Genomic DNA, 23,544 nt, shown 5'->3' on the forward strand with positions numbered 1-23,544 from the left:
AACAGACATGAAATGCGTGTGTTCCAAACAACGATCTATTATTTCCACTCTAAAACTCCACTTCATTCCCACACTGCAGTTAACTGAAGCAGTCAATGCTCCATCTGGCGGGATTATACAGCATTGCAACCATCTTTTTAGAAAGCGCATGGGGGCGTTTATGGGGCGGGGCATCGTTAACTGCGTCATCAAAGGGGGATCACATTCCGTGCACGGATCGTGCATGGTCCTGTCATGCTCCAGGCGGCTGTTTGACGTGGCTTCCACTGTATATTCGATCTCATTTCACTATATAATATAGCATTGAATTTTGATTCTGTGTTTGGAATTACATCGTGACAATGCAATGTATAACTACCAATATCATTTCTTTCTCTCTACACGAACTGTGTCTGACAATAGCATTCGCACAAATAAAAAATGATTGAACCATGTGCGTGGTTGTAAATGTTTTAGATGTGGGCAGGACTTTTCCAAATCTCTTTGCATAAAGTCTTGTCTCGCAGGGCTTTAAATTTCCTCTCGCAGGATTTCACTTTCACCAAACAATCAATCTTTTAATTTTTGTGGATACGCATCTTCATTGGGAAGAAACACTACTTTTCCCTGATGGCAACACAAATTAGACGATCTACAAGTCTCTGACCTAAAGTTTAAATTCGAACACTATACTCAATCTCTTTTTGCTGTTCCGTTTTTTCACCGAGTAATAATTTCCATTTGTTTGCATTAATGCAATCTTTACTATCAGTTTTTGAGACTTTCAAATTTTCATACTTCCATTATCTCTATCCTGCTCTGCATGTGTATCGCAACAACATTTTTGAATTCTTTACAACATTATACTTTGTCATCTACTCTTTGTCTTTTATTTCTGGCCCCGGGCGTGGTTAAATCTCTTGGCACAAAGTCTCGCAGGATAAAAAGTCTCGTCTCCCAAGATTTTTTTATTAATATATATATATATACAGTGCATCCAGAAAGTATTCACAGCGCATCACTTTTTCCACATTTTGTTATGTTACAGCCTTATTTCAAAATGGATTAAATTCGTTTTTTTCCTCAGAATTCTACACACAACACCCCATAATGACAACGTGAAAAAAGTTTACTTGAGGTTTTTGCAAATTTATTAAAAATAAAAAAATTGAGAAGGAACATGTACATAAGTATTCAAAGCCTTTGCCATGAAGCTCAAAATTGAGCTCAGGTGCATCCCATTTCCTCTGATCATCCTTGAGATGTTTCTGCAGCTTAATTGGAGTCCACCTGTGGTAAATTCAGTTGATTGGACATGATTTGGAAAGGCACACACCTGTCTATATAAGGTCCCACAGTTGACAGTTCATGTCAGAGCACAAACCAAGCATGAAGTCAAAGGAATTGTTTGTAGACCTCTGAGACAGGATTGTCTTGAGGCACAAATCTGGGGAAGGTTACAGAAAAATTTCTGCTGCTTTGAAGGTCCCAATGTGCACAGTGGCCTCCATCATCCATAAGTGGAAGAAGTTCGAAACCACCAGGACTCTTCCTAGAGCCGATGGCCGGCCATCTAAACTGAGCGATCGGAGGAAAAGGGCCTTATTCAGGGAGGTGACCAAGAACCAGATGGTCACTCTGTCAGAGCTCCAGAGGTCCTCTGTGGAGAGAGGAGAACCTTCCAGAAGGACGACCATCTCTGCAGCAATCCACCAATCAGGCCTGTATGGTAGAGTGGCCAGACGGAAGCCACTCCTTAGTAAAAGGCACATGGCAGCCTGCCTGAAGTTTGCCAAAAGGCACCTGAAGGACTCTCAGACCATGAGAAACAAAATTCTCTGGTCTGATGAGACAAAGATTGAACTCTTTGGTGTGAATGCCAGGTGTCACGTTTGGAGGAAACCAGGCACCACTCATCACCAGGCCAATACCATCCCTACAGTGAAGCATGGTGGTGGCAGCATCATGCTGTGGGGATGTTTTTCAGCGGCAGGAACTGGGAGACTAGTCAGGATAAAGGGAAAGATGACTGCAGCAATGTACAGAGACATCCTGGATGAAAACCTGCTCCAGAGTGCTCTTGACCTCAAACTGGGGCGATAGTTCATCTTTCAGCAGGACAAAGACCCTAAGCACACAGCCAAGATATCAAAGGAGCGACTTCAGGACAACTCTGTGAATGTCCTTGAGTGGCCCAGTCAGAGCCCAGACTTGAATCCGATTGAACATCTCTGGAGAGATCTTAAAATGGCTGTGCACCAACGCTTCCCATCCAACCTGATGGAGCTTGAGAGGTGCTGCAAAGAGGAATGGGCGAAACTGGCCAAGGATAGGTGTGCCAAGCTTGTGGCATCATATTCAAAAAGACTTGATGCTGTAATTGCTGCTAAAGGTACATCGACAAAGTATTGAGCAAAGGCTGTGAATACTTATGTACATGTGATTTCTCAGTTTTTTTATTTTTAATAAATGTGCAAAAACCTCAAGTAAACTTTTTTCACGTTGTTATTATGGGGTGTTGTGTGCAGAATTCTGAGGAAAAAAATTAATTTAATCCATTTTGCAATAAGGTTGTAACATAACAAAATGTGGGAAAAAGTGATGCGCTGTGAATACTTTCCGGATGCACTGTATACATATATATATATATATATATATATATATATATAGTAATCTCGCTATATTGCGCTTCAACTTTCACGGCTTCACTCTATCGCGGATTTTAAATGTAAGCATATCTAAATATATATCACAGATTTTTTGCTGGCTTTGGATTTCTGCAGACAATGGGTCTTTTAATTTAAAGTACATGCTTCCTCAGTTTGTTTGCCCAGTTGATTTCATACAAGGGACGCTATTGGCGGATGGCTTAGAAGCTACCCAATCAGAGCATGTATTACATATTAACTAAAACTCCTCAATGATATAAGATATGCTTCTCGCGCGGTGTTTGATTGTTTGCTTTTCTCTGTCTCTCGCCCTCTCTGACATTCTCTGTGCCTGACGGAGGGGGTGTGAGCAGAGGGGCTGTTTGCACAGAGGCTGTTTGCCTAGAGGATACGGACGCTCCGCTACAAAATGTCGCTTTATCGCGGTGCTTTGGCATACTTAAAAGCACGTATTGATTTTTTTGATTGTTTGCTTTTATCTCGCTCTCTCTCTCTGACATTCTCTGCTCCTGACGGCGCTCATTTGAAGAGAAGATATGTTTGCATTCTTTTAATTGTGAGAAAGAACTGTCATCTCTGTCTTGTCATGGAGCACAGTTTAAACTTTTGACTAAAGGGTGTTATTTCATGTCTAGAGGGCTCTAATAATGTTAACAGTGTGAGAGAATTTATAAGGGCTTAAAATATATAAAAATAACCATATAAACATATGGTTTCTACTTCGCGGATTTTCATCTATCGCGGGGGGTTCTGGAACGCAACCCCCGCGATCGAGGAGGGATTACTGTATATATGTATGTATGTATACTGTCTCAGGCAGTGCTTTGGTCAGGGCAGCATTTTCATGTAATTTTTTTTTTTAACATTATGAAACAATAACACAATAATGTTAAGTGTTTACCTAAAGAATTACATACACTTCCATTACCATATTTGTACTGTATACTATGTTTAAAAATGTTATCAAATAAAATTTCCATTTAAAGGTTTAACATTTTTCATTATGCTGTTCACAACGATACAACACATGTCAATACATTGCACTGGTGTTCATTTTTTTGTTGTATACCTACTGACATAGGTGCAGAGGTGTGGGATGGAAAGGGGATGGGGAGGAGTGTTTACAGCAGTTGTGTTACCCTTATGTAATGAATAAATTGTATTATTTAATTTATTGTAAAAAGCATGTTTGGTTATTTTGTTGAAAAAAATACCATGTCTGAACCACAAGAGAGAAACTGAAAGTTATTTAATGTAGGCTGTCGCTGATTAATGAACTTCGGGATACTAGAAGAAATGAGACACCGGTGGAAATTTGTCAACCAGTGGAAAGTTTTGTTTATGATTTTTACTGTGGTTATGAACATCAGGAAGCCACTTTTTCATTTTTCTTAAAAGGAGTTGGCAATCCATTACCTTCTAACACAGCAAGTACTTCTCCCAACACACAACCCAATACATCATCTTCAAAATTGTTTACACTCGTATCTTCAGACTTTCAAAAGGACCCCCATCCCTCCCCCCAATCACCCCACCAGAACCACCTTTCAGTCTCCAGAAACTATTTTTAGGTTTTACTGATTCATTGGACTTAGAAGAGGGTTATTCCACCAAACCCTGAGATCGTTGAAGAAGCCAATAACAAGCCAATAAAACAGGGTACCTGCAGTTATTTGTTCTTCTTCACACACTGATGATAATGATAATAAAATAGCATTGGCTTAATCATTAAGCAAAGCAAGCAAATGCTTAGGGCACCAAGGGAAATGGAGCGCCAGTAGTGGCTCAAAAAATTTGTATAAAAACTTTTTGATCTCTTTTGATCCATGTGTGTTGAAATGCTGTATATTTTACAAGTTAAAAAGCAAAGGAATGGGAGGCATTTTGTTTCATACAAATGATATTTCTTCATTAGAGTATCTTTTTAAAAAATGTAAACCAACATAGATGTCTGTAGAAAGAGGATTTTGAAAATCAGTTATATGACAAGTGTGAAAGGTTTCTTTAATAGGCTGCATGTATTGTAAGGCTCTTTCTGATCGCCTCTGCTGAGGCAATACTCAGCCAGTGTAGGCAGACATTTTGTTTGGTTTGTGGTTACATCATTTTTCTTCAAGTTCATTAAAATGTTTTGAAAGTCAATATTAAAATCCAGTTAGACTGTCTTTTTTTGTTCGATGGGGAAACAAAGGAATTGGGAAGAATCACAAATTATGTTATTTGTTCAGGGTTTTCTTGTAGTATTTGTATTTCTGTACTTTACAGAGACTATTATTCTAATCCAAAGCGTTTTGTTTCCTGTATTTGTCTTTACTTAGTGTTTTATGCTATTATTTTATATCCAATGTTGTGTATTTGATCATCTATTGTTGTTCATTCTGAAATTCTGTGAAATACTTTTAGCATTAGTTGATTAAAATAGTCCTTATGAAAAAAAAGCATCATAGTAGAACTATTCACTGGTAACCTATAAAATTAGGCCAATAAAAGCTCCTGAAATTAATTGAGTCTGAAAATCATATGCCCATAGATTATCTTGCGATACATACCATAATTATATTGCAATACAGTAATCCCTCCTTGATCGCGGGGGTTGCGTTCCAGACCCCAGCGCGATAGGTGAAAATCCGCGAAGTAGAAACCATATGTTTCTATGGTTATTTTTATATATTTTAAGCCCTTATAAACTCTCCCACACTGTTTATAAATATTCCCCGCAGAGTTATACAGCATAATCCTTTTGTATTCTCTTAGATATTAGGTAAGATTCATTGAAATTATGTATATAAACACACTGTTTATATACAGTAAAACCTAAATATTATTTTAAAGATATTGAGTGTCTCCGATATCACATATGTTACAGCCATTACGAGACAGGCCACCAGCAATAAATACGTAAAATGCAAGAAAAATAGTATACAGTAAATGTGTGTGTACAGTGACACTAAACGTACGTACATGTACTAAGTACTGCAAGTAGAAAATTAATTATGGTTACTCACCAACAATTACATGATGACTTGTCCGATAACAATGAGTTTAATTTTACTGCACAACAAAGGAGAGCGTTACAGCTCTTCCAAAGGAGCCACTTCAGGTAATTGTGTAGCCGTTGTTGTTCTTCTGGCAGTCTTCAATCCAAATCCCTAAAGCAGATTCCATCCAGACTACTGCCTTATTACATCCACTTACAACTCGTTTTGCACCCTGGTTAAAAGGACACTGTGGCCAGAGGTCTTATATTCCTTTCCTACTTTTTAAATAAAAAGAATCGTAGCCTTCAACAAATCCAAAACATTTACCTTTTCGGCAATCGTTAATATCTTCCGTTTGCGCTTGGGCACGGCCCCAGAAGCAGTAGCAGATTGTTTTGGAGCCATAATGAAGGGCTTGACTATGCACAAAGATAAACACAAAAGAGCACAACTCTTTACACAGCGAAACACGTTGATGCTGAATGAGCGAGACGAGACTTCCTGGTTAACAGTGCATTCAGCAAGCAGGAACTTAACTGCGTGCTCTGATTGGTTAGCTTCTCAGTCATCCGCCAATAGCGTCCCTTGTATGAAATCAACTGGGCAAACCAACTGAGGAAGCATGTACAGGAAGTAAAAAGACACATTGTCCGCAGAACCCGCGAAGCAGCGGAAAATCCGCGTTATATATTTAGTTATGCTTTCATATAAAATCCGCGATAGAGCGAAACCGCGAAAGTCAAAGCGCGATATAGCGAGGGATTACTTGTATACATTTTTGGCCATACCACTCACCCTTACTTCACTATTCTGGTGTCTCGACTAAAAGGTGAAACAGAGATCCCTCACTCTCACTATATCATCCATACTTGTAGCTAAAAATAAAAGAATCCTTTGTGGTACTATGCATTTACTTAGCTAGTCCCTTTACTACAGACCAATTGCTTCAAACTTTAGACTATGATTATTGTTTTCCTGAATTGGTTTTTGTGAAAGACAGGATTAATCTTCTGGTGCAGACCATTTGACTACACCTCTTCTTCTGATTCACTTTCAAACACCCATGTCTTATTCAGGCTTAAGATCCAGTAAGTACTTATTTACTCACTAGGCTAACTATTGATGCTTATATGTATTGACTGTCAAAATGATGCTTTAGTGAGGTAAGGAGACTTGGAACTATGCTAAGAGGTAGTGAAGGAATCAGAGACCTCCAGGGATTCCTAGTTGTATAGTTTGACTCCTGCAGGGACAAAGAGGTTCAGCAAGTTCAGTTGACATGCTCTCAGACTATAAGTCATGTCTAGTTGTGTAGTGTGAGGCCATCTTCAGCAGCATCTACTGGTTATCACATTATAAGAAAGCTCATCTTAGCCTGATTCTTTTTTCCTGTTTGCCAGATTTAATCACATGATGCCAAGTTTATAGTTCATTAGCTAACTCTACACATGTACAGTGCTTATGTTTGCAAGCAACTCAAGCTCCCTTTAGGTAATCCTCTGAAATCGCTCTATGATGAACATTGAGGAGGCCTTCTTTTTTTCAGAAGAAAAGAGGAAATACAGGAAGGAAAAGTGAAAACTATGACGGCTCAAAAATACAAAGAGTGGCATTTCGTAGTCATTGATGGATATAATGTCACACATGTATGGGGTGGTATGCCTGAATAGTGTGCAAACTCTACACAAAATGTGATTTAAGCTTTGATTTCAACCCAAGATGTGTGGCAGCACCACTAAGCAATACAACCCAATTAATCTGTATACATTATTCCCTTTGCTTTCTAAAATTGCTAGAAAAAATGGCTTTGTGTGACAACACTGGCAGAATAACCAAGCAAGTAACCTTACCTTGAAGGTCAGGATCAGTTGTTGGAATGGTGGACATGGTGGGTATAGTGGTTTCATAGCCATCTGCTGATTCTCTGGTTGTGAAGGTGAGAGAAGGACTGGTACTTGATATTATGGAAATGGATGAGATTTGCTGACCAGTGCTGAGCCCTGTGAATGGCAAACAAGCAATATGACTGTTTGACAAATGAGATCATTCAATCCATTGACCTTGCTTGATTAGCTAATAATAGTAAGCATAGCTAATAATAATTAGCCAGGTTGTCTTTGGCTTCAGTCTAAATTGTACCTCTTCTTAATTTTTACCAGTGTTCTCAAGAAAATATCTGTTTGATTAAACAAATTATGCTGGATCGATGTCATCATTGCCTTTGAGAATTCTGAACATCTGGATTAAGTCTCCCCATGCAACCTAATCTGCCTAAGGCTACAGATTCAATTCCCTGAGCTTGTCAGAGTAAGTCCTGGGATACACTTGGTTGTTCTTCTCTGCACAACTTCAAGTGCTGCTATGTCTTTCTTGTAGTGTGGTGACCAGAACAGCACACAATGCTCCAGATTTGGTCTCAGAAGTGCATTACAGTGTCTGACCATAACGACCCTAGATTTATGTTCATTAGTTTTTATGATATAACCTAATATGACTCTTTTTAATTGCTTGTGCACATTGCCTAAATGATGAACATCTTGCACCAATGTAAACTCCAAAATTCTTTTTAGACATTGCTCCCTGTTCGAGAGTGCTTCCCATTGTGTATTCATAATTCATAGTCCTTTTGCCTATGTACTGTATATCACTTTTTTTTTTTTGCTGCACCAATTTTAGTGTCATCTGCAAACTGCACAGGTTTACTAACTACAGTATATGACAGTCTCTGTCATTAATAAATTAGAAGATCCAACAGTACAAACACAAACTCCTAAGGGACTCCCCTGAGGACTTCACCGTGAATGAAGCATTGTGGCTTATCTTAATATCATTACTCTTATTTACTCCTTTTCTCTGGTCAATTAACCAAGCAACAGTTTCATATGTAAAGACCCCTGACATCTACCAGATTCTAGTTTACAGATGAATTAAAACACTACAGTTAACATTAATTTATTTTTCCAGCTAGCCTTTTCTTTCCTGTGATGGTCAACTAGCAGTTTTCCAAGGAAGGTGCTAATTGGTTTCCCATAATTTGGTTCTAAGGATCAGTTCAAGGTTGCCTATTGACCTGGCTGGCATGTTTTGGGAGGATCCTTGCAGGTCTGGATATACAGAAGGTACACCGATGCTCAGTGTAGGTGATGAGAAATAGGGGCTTGAACCATCTTAGTTATGGGACAGCAACATTTAACACTGTACTGTGCCCAAGTTATAGACCTGACATAAGGTGAGGCAGATACAGTATATGTATATGAGTCTCCATGTTCAGACACTTGACGATACAACACCTCTGTACTGTTTAAACCTTCCAGCCCTCTGAACCTCGACAGTCTGTTCTGACTCTTCAATTGCAGCAGTAAACTTCATGTCTCATAACTCTGTGATCTCTTGACAAACACTGAATCATACCTGTATTGATTTCCTAGATGCTTACTAATTACAGAATTTCTATAATAATATTTTCAAGACTGCAATTCTAAATTCACGGTGTGAAAGCACAGGCATATCCATTCAGGGTTTCAGTGGAATTAACAAGTGAGCAATAATGTAATGGACTTACCCTGGGATGTGACTAAGGAATTGGATGTCATAGAGACTGGGGTAAAAGTCCCATGTGGATAACCTGAGAACAACAAACGAAAATGTCGATTTCAGCAAAGTAGAGTATTCACAGCATCTTTCTTATAAGATTATTAACAGTCTGTCCATTTTATGAGCTCACTTTTTTCCACTCCATGGCAGGAATCAATATTGAATAGGAAGCTAGTTTATCACAGTGATCATTAACACAACTCATATTCACCTCATGACAAATTAATGTCACCAGTTAACCTAACCTGAACTTTGCTGGAATACAAGAAGCATGCAAGAGTATCTTAAGAAGCCTCACATAGTCACAAGAAGAACATGAAATTCAGGTACATGGAATTGTGAGGCTACAGTGTTCACCAATTCCTCACTTGGTCACCTATAAAAATATTACGAGCAACCTTATGACAGGTATATACTGTACCAGTTGTCTGTTCAGTTGTCTGTTCAGGTGGCATGGGCGTTGTCACAGGTTCTATGGTGCTGCAGCCTGCAGACTCATTTGATATGGATGAAAAATCTTTTTTAAAAAAAGGAGAAATGTTCATGAATAAGCCACATTTAATCAGCACAGATTAAAGCATGCTTTATATTGCCAAGATGACAAATCAGTAACAAATACTGTACATTCAAATCCATGCCTTATTAAGTGAGTGATTTTGGTGTCCTACAGTAGCTACAGTATATGCACTGTCCCCATTTGTATAGCCTTAGATGAATTTAACTGTCTTGTTTAACTAAAAGCACTCAAATACAGAAGTGCTACACTGTCATTGTCATCATGGGAAGGCACAATCAAAGCTGGACTATCCACAGTTACACTGTCAAGCCAACTGTAAGAAGCAAGGGAAGAATTTAAAAGTAAGAAAGTACAGTATGCCTAACAATGGAACCGCCACAAATCTTCAGCCAATCTCATTTACAATGTCGTTGTGGGCTTTCTGTTTGGCAGCACAGCTACTCAAGCATACTGAAGCCTGATATCCAAATGAGGTTTTAAGTACTAGATAATGGTCATTGCTGAAATAATTATTACCTTCATAGAATTTTAAGATTGTTTTCACTATTTGCTATGGTGATTACGGTCTTTCTGGCGGGTACAGCTCAATTCTACCATATAAGGGGTATGTGTTCAGTGGGCCTATGAAGTGCTAAGTTAGGCAGAGCTCCACTATTTGTTTAATGATTTGATGAATGAGTTTCTGAAATGTTGTACCAATTTCTTGTTTTGTTTTCTTTGTGCTTTTCGTGCTGTACCCCTACCCTACTCTACAAAAAACAAATAAGTTACTATGTTATGCAATTTTAATCTACTGTTCGGCTGTGTTACAACAAAAAATTGGTTTTAAACACATTGTAGGCATGCAGTAGGTGGCATGGTAGTTAGATCTGCCTTCTCAAAGATCCACAGAATGTAGTGGTTAAGTTTATTGTTTGTTTTAAACGCATTTTTAATTATGTTTAAAATGAAATGTATTCTCCTGCAGCACCATATTGTTTATCATATGGGGGCTGCCTTTTTGAGACTTTTCTGTTGCTGGTTGTTATGCTGCGGCTGAGTAAGGTCAACCAGAAGTGTGCCACGTGTGGCATTACTGCGTCAAAGGTGTGCACTTTAGATTCATACACTTCCTTGTTGTCCACAATTATAGATGCAACATAGAAAAAACGTAGCATTCTCAACAGTGTTTCAATTTTAAATTTGGCATTGAATTCTTTTGTTAATTGACTACAACTTCCATCTTACATTTTGGCTCTGGTTATGTTTAGTCTAGTTGAGTTTATTCTGTGGTACATGGCCGGCCGTTCATCCCGGCCAATACCCCCAGGCCGCCAGATGGAGCCCTCCTGGAAGCATAAAGGTGCCCCGAATGCCAGCAGGGAATTATGGACATTGGACTTTTAATGCACAGCCCTGCTGGATACCATTGGGGCCGCCAGGAGTCGCTGCAGGGAGGCCCAGAGACTATTTGCCTTACGCCCAGAAAGTACGTCATAGTCACGTGGACAAAGGGAACGATGTTCTTCCTGGGTGAAGAAAAGAAGGATTTTTATCTGACCCGGAAGTGTTCCAGGTCACGTGGACAGAGAGGGTGAAACGCTTATGGGTCAAGGAGTATAAAGGACTGTGGGAAATCCCAGACGGACGAGCTGAGTTGGGAGGCAGGGTGGCTAAGCGTCTGGGAGTTTGGAGGATTGGATTATTGTGTATTTAATTATTGGAGTATTTGGGAGTGGAGGGTGCTTTGTGCACTTATTATTATAATAAATCAATTATTTGGACTTTTATCTGGTATCTGACATGTGGTCTGAGGGTACAAGGGTGCAAGAAAACCCTAATCTGTCACAATTCATAAATCATATTTAAAACAACCAACGTCTATCAAAGTGCTGCACATTAAAATGACAGGGTAAAAAGAACTACATTCAAACACATGATAAAGTTATACAAAAAAAAAAACATAAAACACAATAAAGATGTTAATGAAACCAATTCAAATGAAAAGCCAAAAAGATGTGTTTTTAGCCTGGATTTAAAAATGGCCACAGTTGTTGTAGACTTGAAATGAGCAGGTAGACTGTTTCCAGAGCCTTGGAGAAGATGTTGCAAAAACACAGACACCTTAGTCAATCCCTCAGCACCACTAAGAGTGTCTGATCAGAGAATCTAAGATGGCAAAATGGAATGTAAAGGTGTAAAAGGTTGGAAAGATAGGCAGGTGCTGGTCCATTTAGGTACTTTAAAACAAATTATTGCAATCGACCCTGTAACGGCCTGGAAGCCAATGAAGGGAGGCTAATGAATGAGAAATATGGTCATGCTTATGTGTGTCCATCAGAAGTCTGGCAATAGCATCTTGGAGCAGTTGTAGATGAAGAAGGGATTGCTGAGTAGGTCCAGTGTATAATGAGTTACAGCAGTCCAATCGCAAAGACGTAAGGCATGAGTTACCTTTTCAAGATCAGTAACAGACAAATGGGCATGGTCTTAGCACCTAGTTCGAAAAAACAGGCCTTTACAACAGAATTTATATGTTTATCTTATTTGGGGATACCGCCAAATATCACACCTAAGTGCCTGGACTGGGTTTAATGTATGTTGCTAGTGGACTGAGATTACAATCAAAGGCTCTAAGGAGGTCAGAGAGCACAAACATCACAAACTCGGTTTTCTTTAGACAAAAATCAAGAAAATTTAATGATATCCAAGAGTTGATGTCTTCCAAAAAGTTCAATAGGTACTTAAGGGAGTGACCCTGTTTCAATGGTAAATAGGTTTGCAGGTCATAAGTATAACATTGGAAATATAGACCCTAAGGGGAGGATGTACAATGAGAATAACATGAGACCCAAAATGTACCCTTGGGAGAAACCACAAGTGAAAGGGGCAGAGAAGCAGTCCCCAAGGCATACACAGAAACTTCTACTTGTCAGATTGGACCTGAACCAAGCAAAGGGAATATCTTGAAGTCAATAACTTGCTCAAAATGGGTAATAAAGATGTCATGGTCCACTGTGTCAAAATCTGCAGTGAGATCTAAGAGTATAAGGAGTACAGTATCTCAAGAATCAGTTATTAGTAAGAGGTCACTAAATACGTTTAAAAGAGCAGCATCAGTGCTGTGGTAATCTTTAAAGCTAGAAGACTAGAATATTTCACTAATGCCATTTCTCTCCAAAAAGGTCTGAAATAGCAGAAAAATATCTTTCTCCAGGATTTTAGAGAGAAAGAGCAATGTAGATATATTCTTAATGGTTGAAAGAACTGTAGGAACCAGATTTGGCTTTTAAATAAAAGGGTGCACGATAGCATGTTTAAAATAAGCTGGCACAGACCCCATACTAAGGCAGGTATTGACAACTGTTAAAATACTAGGCCCAACAATGTCAAATACCTGCTTAAGAAGCCAAGAGGGTGAAATATCAGAAAGACAAATTTGCAAGTTTCAACTGACAAACTATTTCTCCCAGGACAGAGAGACAGACAGTGGTTCAGACTGCGTCAGGACAGCAGACCAAGTCAAAAGGACAGATGGGTCATGAGCAGGTGGTGCGACATCAGCATTCTTGTTCACAAAGAGTTTACAAAAGTTTTCACATGTTGACACATCAACACATGCAGGAAAAATGGGATTAATGACAGTATTAATAATGTTAAACAAAACTCCTGGTCGATGAGAATTATTAGTAATGATACCTGAAAAATATCTAGTTCTAGCACCCTTGAAAGCATTTAGCTCTCCTACTTGCTTGTCTAGGGGCCTTAGTGGCATCATTTAATCATGGCTCCAATTTAGATTTAGCACGGCCTAGCCTTCAGTGGAGCAACAGTTTAAAATATTGGAGCAAGTAGAATTAAACAAAATAAGAAGGTCCTCAGCACTAAGGTGAATAAGGGGCCTTTCACAATAATAGGCCTGAGCAGCATCATTATAGGCAACAGCAAACTGTCTGGCAGTAGCAGGGTTACTAATGTGAGAGCAGCCATCAAGACCACAAGCAGTGGAGCAACAGTCCAAAATATCGAAGCAAGGTAAGAGATGCAAGCAGGGGCACAAGGTTTAACAGTTTGTAACGGGAAGCCTCAATTATAACGAGCATATGATCAGATAAACATGCATCACACACTTCACTATGACAAACGATATGACAAAACAAGATCAAGTGTGTGCCCGTGCTCATGTGTAGGACCTTTCATTGGCTGAAGAAGATTAAAAGAAATGTGAAATTATTTTGTTTTTTAACTACAGTACTCCACTACATTCTTTCAATTACAAATTACGTTTCACATTCTGGACTTGTTTGTTAGATTTTTTAAATTTTTATTAGATCTTTCATGATGAACTAACTTGGTCTCTTCCTGGACTTGTTTGGGTCTCCTCCAGTGTCTCCACTGAAGTTCTAAGACATGGTAATAAATTAAGAATGTAAGTGTAATGAATCTGGGCTTGACAGGGTAATATTACAGTTAATACGGTTAAAAATAAATAATAACATCTAAAATGGACAAAGAGGATTTAAATAATAATAACAATGAACTCCATAAGGTTCAAAACCCTTAATTCACAAAACTACGTCTTTTATCTAACATAGCGACCAGAACAACATACAGTACTTCAGATGTGGTTCCAGTACTGCATTACAATCGGAGCTTAACATCACTTAATTCAATGTTCAACACTTTTACAATAAAACCTAACATTTTATTTATATGTAACTATTTCTGCACATTGAGTATGTGAGAAGAATTTTGTGTCTATGGGAACCCCTTCATTCATTTTGAAGGTTGGTTACTGTTGAACATTTTCAACCATCTTGTTTTTATTGAATGTTCCTTTTGCCTATATGAAGCAATTTGCCCTTCTGTATATTAAACTGAATTTTCCAAGTGTTCCCCCAGTTCTGAAGAATGTCCAGGTCTTTCGGAATTGTTCTTGTTGCCTCCTCAGTATTTCAAAATTGTGTGTCTTTGGTGAATTTCATAAGTTGATAACGAGCTGTGCTCTGCCAGGGAAATTTTCGAAGTCAATGGGCCTCAGTTAAGGTGACATTGTTTAATTAGATGTATTAGACATACTATGTAATTAACAAAGTACTTTTCTGTATACAACACTTGCATATTTTTTTTCATCCCGTAGCTGTGGCAGGCAGCTCCTCTTTCTCGTGTCGTTTCCAGTGTCCCATAGGTTTGGCCCGGGAGTAATTTCGGGGGCAGGGCTAAGTTGAGAAACTCCAGTTCCCATGATGCCCTGTGAGACTCTGGGGCGCTGCTACAACCCAGGGAGGCTGACATCTTGCACTCCAGGGGAGACAATGCCCTGTACATACTGTCTCCCCCTGCCTTTTAGGCTGCTGGCTGTCCCTCACTATATATTTTTTTAAAGTAGCGGTTAGAGTACAGACCTCCTAAAGAACTCACATGAAGTACTATCTTCTTATATTTTTTTCATTGTTTCCTGATGATTAATCAGCTTGAAGCTGAAAGTCCAAGTAAACTATGTCATTTGGCCTGCTTTTGTCTCCTATTCCATCTGCTCATTCAAATAAGCCTAAAAGATTGATTTTGCAGGATCCTCTTCTGATGAACTAATTTTGACTGCTTTATAATATACTTTATTATTTTCAAATAAATACCCCTCTAATTTATTATAATTATTATTATGTATCATTATTATTATAGTTTTGAAGGACTAAATATAAGGCTGATTGGACTGAGATTGATTGAGTGTGATCAAGGGTCTGGGTGTCATTGTCCTCCGTAATGATCTATCATGGTCCTTAAGGTTGGTTCCTGCCCTGCTGGAATAGGCTGGAGTTGCCAATTGACCTGGTCTGTATGCATTTGGAAAAATACTTGGAGCAAAACCCACTCAGATACTGAGTGTGTAAACGTCATAGAAAATGTCGTTAGACACAGATTTTATACAGGTCATAGGAGCTAAGTGGCAAAATCATTAACCACTGTGTAATTTCTTGAGAGGCACCATTTCAGTCTGGTCCTCAGAAAATATATTGTTTTTGCGAAATAAGTAAAATATGCATAGTTTGGAATTTTTCACATGGAAGAAAAATGGCAGGAATGAGGGGTAAAGGATTAACAAAATTTTATGTTACATTGGTCACAAAAACTATTTTCTAATTAAAAAAAACTTGAAAGGAACCAAAGTCTGCAGCCACTACAGACCTCCAGACCAAGATTATCCACCCCATTTAAAAAATCTTCTTTGCCTTTTTTTCCCTCTGTTCTTCTTCCATTATTGCCTACCATGATGAAAGGGAAATCCTTTTTAATATTACACTAAAGACCTTTCCATTGCTTGTTTTATGTTTTTCCTTGTATTCTGGCTGAAAGAATAAACAAATTACACATCGCTGCATCTGTCAAAATATTTTTTAATGACAGGTAATGGCTGTTGATGTGAAGTAACTGAAAGTTAACCACAGGAAAAAATGCCAATAGCATTAAAGGTGACACCCAACCAAACCAGTTTAGCTAGAATTACATTGTCAGAAACGTTAAAAGTGTGAAGCAGATGTTTTTCATGATATGCAAACCTGCCACCACCATTTTCACACTACTTTTTTATTGTTCATTTCTGATTGGCATTGAATTACCTTTCCCTTATCAAAATACTGAGCCTCCATGTGGGCGCAGCGCTCAGTCCATCATATTACAGATTGCTAAAGTAAGCTAATCGCCTGCCTGCAATCTCAGCTCAGAATGGAAACATATTCAGCTGACACGTTTTAATATCTTCAACTTCACTGAGTGCAAGAACTATATAGCCTACACTGAAACACAATTTGCTGAGGAAAATTTAAACATAAGCTTCTAGGTATTAAAAAGAAGAAAATTAACATTTAGTCTGTGTGGCTTTGTTATATTCAATTATAAATATTCACATTTACCTTGTATTACAAACTGCCAGAGGAAACAAAGAATAATAATGCGCTTGGAACAAAATGGTCATTTTCATGGCTAAATATTGGATGGGTTGAGGGGGTTCATTAACAGGCAAAACCAAAGAGCCTAGAAGATCTCAGCAGCAGATTATTGAGGTTGTGTTTGGAGATTATTCTAAGTATTGCTCTTTCTTTGAATTTACTAGTTTTCGTGAGTTTTGCTCTGTTTTCTGGATATTGAATATTGAATTGTGGATTGGAACTTTTTTTGCTTCAGTGCCTTTTAGGCAAATCCTTGTTATCCTTTTTCACCTTGTTAGTTTCTATTATGTGCTTCCTTTTGCTGTTGTTTAAATAACTTCTCATTTTATTAAGACTTCAGTTCTGAGTTATCTAAGCAAGCCAGAGGTTCATTGTTTCCCAAACATTGTTAAGTTTGAGACTTTACTGAATATTTTTATCTTTTGCTGGGCCTGGGCAGGCCACAACCTGCAGTTTGTAGTTAGGTTAGTTGCCGCCTTGGATGAGCTTCTTTAGGACTGGCCAGTTAAGGTCATGAACTTCTTTTTTGGATTTGTTTTGGATATCTCACACATGGACACCACTGTACCATGTTTATTTCTCTGTATCACAGTAATAAGTAGCCTGAAAAATACATTAAAAAATCCCAAACACTTTGCTGGGGGCCCTACACCTTACACTTACTTATTTGCCTGTAAAAATGTGCTTTCAGTTGGCTCAACTATGATGTAGGAGAGAGTACCTACTCTTATTTTCATAATAGTATAGTTACATTTCATAATTTTTCACATTTTATTCTTCAGCTTTTCATAAAGTGTTTTTCAGAGGTGTGCTTTGTGACAGGCACTATTATTGTTTAACTTATAGATTGATTGATTGATGGATTGTTTGGCTGTTTGATTGGCTGATTAATTTTCTGATATGGACATAGCTTTTTATTATATGGAGTCATGTGACAAGATTCGGTTTCATCCTCTAATTTGTGTAAGGACTGCATTGGTGCCCCATGTTGTGTTTGTTTTCTTTGGTGCTTTTTGGGTTTTTTTTTTAGCTCCTTACTATGTCAATTCCATTCATTTATGTTCCATGTTTGCAGGGAAGGGCCTTCATCCTAAATTAAAACTCTCAGAGGATGTGGACATCAAGGATTCAGTTACTTGAGAGGAGTATAGTGTAAAATCTGACTTGGGCATTGTATGGCCCCCAGGCCACATCCGGCCATTTGGCTATCCTTTACTAGCCCATGTGAGGACAATGGAAAATATGGAATAATTGCACATCATGCATTCAATGCAACTGCATTGTTTTCATTTTGAAGGTGACTTCTAATTTTTTTATGCACATAATCAATTAACACATGTTCCAGCAGGTGCGTGCAAGCGAGCATATTCTGCTGTAATATGCTGGCAAGCAGACATTTACGAGAAATATGAGTTAGCCGTTACCCGTCAAAAATGTCAACTCATGTTAAAAAAAGAAAGACTGATAAACAATGTAGCATTTTTAATAAGACATGGACTTCTAAGTAATTATTTCCTGAAGTCAATGGTAGAGCCATGTGCTTAGTTTGTGGAGAACAGATCGTTGTATTTAAGGATTAAATTTGACTCACCATTACGAGACTAAACACACAGAGAAATATAAGAACTTGACTGATGTGGGGTGGGCACAGACATCTGAAGCTTTGCTAGCTAAACTGCAAAAGCAACAAGAACCTTTTACAAAGCTTTACACATCCAGGGATGGAGCAGTCGAGACCAGCTTTGTGATACCCACAAAATGGCAAAAAAACAGTAAGCCATTCTCTGATAAGAAGTTTATCAAAGAGCGTTTGGTGGACTCTGCAGTGTTAATATGCCCTGAGAAAAATAAAGCATTTCAAAATGTGCCCCTCTACAAGCGAACCGCAGGACTGAGGACATCGCAGGAAATCTAGAGCTTCAGCTGCAAAACAAAGAGGACAATTCTGACTTTTTTTCCTTGTCTCTGGACAAAAGCTATGATGTCTGCAACACAGCCAAGTTAGCCATTTTTGTATGTGGGATAACGAAAGACTTTGAGATTACGGAGCAGCTGGCAGCAATGAGGTCAATGAAAGAGATGACGACATTCACAGAGGTAAACGCATGCTTGGACCACATGGTACTGAAATGGGACAAACTAGCAGGTGTTACAACCGATGGTTGTCCAAATCTGACAGAGAAAAATGTCAGACTTTTGAAGCTGATGGAAGATAAAGTGACTGAAATGAACCCTGACCAGAAATTGGTATTTCTGCATTGTATTATACACCAGGAGGTGTTGTGTAAGTCAGTGCTAAAAATGAACCATGTTATTGATGTTGTAAATAAAATAGTTAACTTGATCAGGGCAAAAGCATTGAATCACAGTTTGGAGGAGCATGAAATTGAACATGGTTACATACACTCACCGGCCACTTTATTAGGTACACCTTACTATTACCAGGTTGGATACCCTTTTCGATTCAGAACTACCATAAGTCTGTGGTATATATTCAACAATGTTCTGGAAACTTGCCTCAGGGATTTTGGTCCACAGTGACATGATAGCATTTGCCAGCTGCACATACATGATGCAAATCTCCCGTTCCAGCACATGCCAAAGGTGTTCTGTTGGATTGAGATCTGGTGACTTTGGAGGCCATTTGAGTACAGAGAATTCATTCATGTTAAAGAAACTAGCTTGGCATGATTTGAGCTTTGTGACATGGTGCAATATCCTCCTGGAAGCAGCCATCAGAAGATGGCCACACTGCGGTCATAAAGGGATGGACATGGTCAGCAACAATACTCAGGTAGGCTATGGTGATTAAGCAATACTCAGTTGGTACTAAGGGGCCCAAAGTATGCCAAGAAAATATCTCCCACACCATTACACCACCACAACCGTTAATACAAGGCAGGATGGATCCACGATTTCATGTGGTTTATGCCAAATTCTGACCCTACCATCTGAATGTCACAGCAGAAATTGAGACTCATCAGACTTGGCAACATTTTTCCTATATTCTATTATCCAAATTTGGTCAGCCAGTGCAAATTGTAGCCTCAGTTGCCTGTTCGTAGCTGTCAGGAATGGCAGCTGCTGTGGTCTCCTGCTGCTTTAGCCCATCTGCTTCAAGGTCCGACATGTTATGCATTCAGTGATGCTCTTCTGTAGTTATTTGAGTTACTGTTGCCTTTCTATCAGATCAATCCAGTCTGACCATTCCCCTCTGACCTCTGGCATAAACAATGCAGAAAACTGCCTCTCATTGGATATTTTACATTTTTTGGACCATTCTCTCGCATAGTCACTTTTTACATTCTCATCTGTTCAGGGAAAGGGTACACTGCCATTCTAACTAATGCCACTAACTTCAGGGACAGCTTTACATAAAGTTATTAAATAGTCGTCTGTATTGTCACTAGTCTGTTTGGGACACACGAGTAAAGATTTCACTGTATGATGTCCTCATATCAACAAATTTGAAGATGTACAGTAATTATGAGCTTCAGAATGTATCATACAATACTATAGGATCCCCATGAGGGGGCAGGTCACTCCTGCCATGAATGGACTTAGTCAAACATACAGTGGAGAAGTTTATTTTCTCCTGAAAATATTAAATTGGAAGCTTTTTTTTTCCTCACTTTGGGTACCAATAAGCCATATATTTAGTTAGCATGACTTCTGTAATACTTATCTATATTCTTTATTGAGTTCTTCTTCTGATAGCAGTTGAACCAAAGTTTAACAATCTCTCTCTGTCTCTCACAGATGATTTAACAAATATGTATGCTTATGCATGTATATGTTATGCATTTTCTGTTTCAGTTTTGTATTTGTAGTTAAAAACATTAACTAATTAGCAGCATAATTGCATGGAATTGATCATATCTAACATTTAAACATGCAATCGTAAAATAAATGTATAAATCATTAAGTAAATACACACTGAATCACAAAATTAATGTAGAATGAACACAAAGGAATCTTTAAAAATTTAATGGAATAGTTTAAACTTACACAATGACCTGAAACCCGACCTTTTAACAAAATATTACTTGAGCAAGTACAATCTGAGTTTGAATGTCTTCCTAAAAGTCAAGTTGAAAATAAGGCAATAAGAAAATGAGGCCAACGTATTAATTCTCAAATTGGTATGCCATATGAGACACAGACGTGTCAAAGCAAAAATGAAACAATCAAAAAGACTGTAGACTTTGAATGCATTGCTAAAGACTGACTTAAATGAATTAAGCATCTCTTACATTAAAACTGTGGTGGGCTGGCGCCCTGCCCGGGGTTTGTTTCCTGCCTTGCGCCCTGTGTTGGCTGGGATTGGCTCCAGCAGACCCCTGTGACCCTGTAGTTAGTATATAGTGGGTTGGATAACGGATGGATGGATGGATAATGGAAGGATGGATGGATACATTAAAATTTGTGTTAAAGTTCCACAGATGTCATCCTCAATTGTTCAACCCATCAAAAACTTTATAATTATACTTTAAACAAGTGTTTTTCAAATGATGCACAATTAAAGCTACCCAGGTATGCCGTATAGGGCACCTGTATGAGCAGGCAAAGGGGCAAAGCAGCCGGGAAAATGTATCCAAAGTGCTAAGTGCTGTGGCTGAGAATGCCAACATCCATGCTACTTTTTTTTGCCATTGTCTCTGATAGTCTCACCCCTTCAGACAGTTTAGCAAGTGTATAGATTTAATGCATTTGTGGTTGGTAGAATCGTGGTGTGAATTGGGATTTTGGGTCTTGTTCAAAAAGCAGACGCCACTTGAGACAGCCTTCCGCTCACCCAAACTCTAACCTTAAGGTCAATAAAATAGGTCCCTGATGTTAAGTCATTATTTTAGAGCTAAAATGATAACAGAAATGTGAAACCTACTTATATACCTAATCTTAATTGTTGTGAAACAACCAAGTGGTATCCACTTTCTGAACAAGAGCAGGGATTTTTTGGGTTATTACAAAAAGTGTGGCCCCCTAGAAAAAAGGTTAGAAAACATTGCTCTACCTATACCTTTGCTCCTGGTACACTACCAAAAGATCTGAGTAGCTGCTATCTTGGTTAAAAACTGACACCACGCATTACTTGGGTGGTTATGTTGCGACCTTTGCATAAATTAGCAAAGACACTGCAAACAGGAGTAATGGTTAGGGATAATCATTGCACTTCTCTTTTGTAGAATTTTGTCACTGTATTAGGGCCATAAGCACTGTAAGCTATTATTTTGCACGTATATGATATGACATTGATTCGATCGTCTTACAAAAACTTAACATGAAAAAAAGAGACAGCGTAATTTTTACCTTCACAACTTTTCTTTAGTATTACTCCAGGAGTATCATAAACTCGCCTTCCTCCCACTACCCTATGCCGGTATGTACAAATCAAGGAAATGACCTACTGACGTATGGCAAGGCGTTTTGGATAATAACCATTGAATAAAACTTTATTTGTCAAAATTTTTAAAGGCAGTATATAAATATGGTTCTGGATGTGTATATAATTCTTTAGGTTCAGACTTTTTGCATTATTGTTTCATAATGTAAAAGAAAAAAAAAATTTGCAAGAAGTTATTTGGTACTTTCATGTTAGGCCAGGCGATCTGATAATAGTATGCTAGTAAATCTAAGTCCATCACTGGAATAGCCTCCTTTTTATACCTGGGTAGACTTGCTCATTTTACAGTTGTAACTGCTATTTCATTCAATTTCTTGTTTACCATCATCAGTGTTCACCTCTCTCTCTTCTAGAACTTTTGTTCTCACAATGTATGTCAGTCTTCCTAAAAGAATTTTGTTTGAAATTAGCAGTGTGACTTCTGCTGTAGGCAAGACTGGACATCTGTTGAATAAGCAACTCTGGGATCACCTATGTCCATAAAGTTTTTTTAGATCATTTTAGCAAACTCTAGTGAAAATAAAGTGAAATGGCATTAATCTAACAGGTTGGAGGAAGGAAGACGCTGATAAAATAGCAAAAAAGACTGGTGCTCTTATTTTTTAGAGCTCAAAATCAAAGATGAAATCCTAGAGATGAAAACAGATTTGATTATAGAATTATAGAAAAAGGCTTTAGTGGCCTCAAATTTAAAGAGACAAAGATAGTGTTATATCAATAGTATTAAGAACTCTTACTATGAATTTTGATGCTTCCTTGCTCTGCAATCACACTGAGAGAACCTGAAGAATACATACAGTTTTCAAGTGCATTCTTTTGGTCTTGAAGTGTACTTTCAACATGTTGTGATGTCACTTGCACAAAGACGATGCAGTTGTATCTGTGAGGAAAGCAAAAAGGTAGCTTATTGAATTTTTGTACTATGAAGCCAATTCAAAGTAATATGGCATTGATGTGTGCTTACTACAGAAAATCCAGTCTTTGAACAGTTAACTGGAGTAATAAATATTGAACATTAACTCTGAAGCTGAAAGTCATTGGCCAAATGGGCATCTTAAAGCACTGTACATGGTGGTGAGGATATCAGTGAAGACCCCTAAAGATCTAAGTTAGGACTATATAGTTTTCTATCCTTCAAGATTTAAAAAATGCTTATAAAAATGATCAATTACACTAAAATAAATGTGATTGCAAACAGTGAAGAGGCAGCAAAAACAAAACAATTCAGAAAGACCTGGGAAATCTTCAAATATTATGAAGACTTACAAAATAAAGTTTAAAACAGACAACTGTAAAGTGCTACACATTAACATATGAATTATAACTGCACAATAAGTGACAATGTCTTACTATGAAGGAAACTCTGACAATGACTTGGGGCCATTCCATTGATACAATATTCTCATCATCTAGGCCAGGGGTCTCCAACCTTTTTTCCTCCTGAGAACTACTTTTGCAAAATGAAAATGGCAGAGAG

The sequence above is a fragment of the Polypterus senegalus genome, chromosome 10 (assembly GCF_016835505.1).
Source record: "Polypterus senegalus isolate Bchr_013 chromosome 10, ASM1683550v1, whole genome shotgun sequence".
Taxonomy (NCBI): domain Eukaryota; kingdom Metazoa; phylum Chordata; class Cladistia; order Polypteriformes; family Polypteridae; genus Polypterus; species Polypterus senegalus.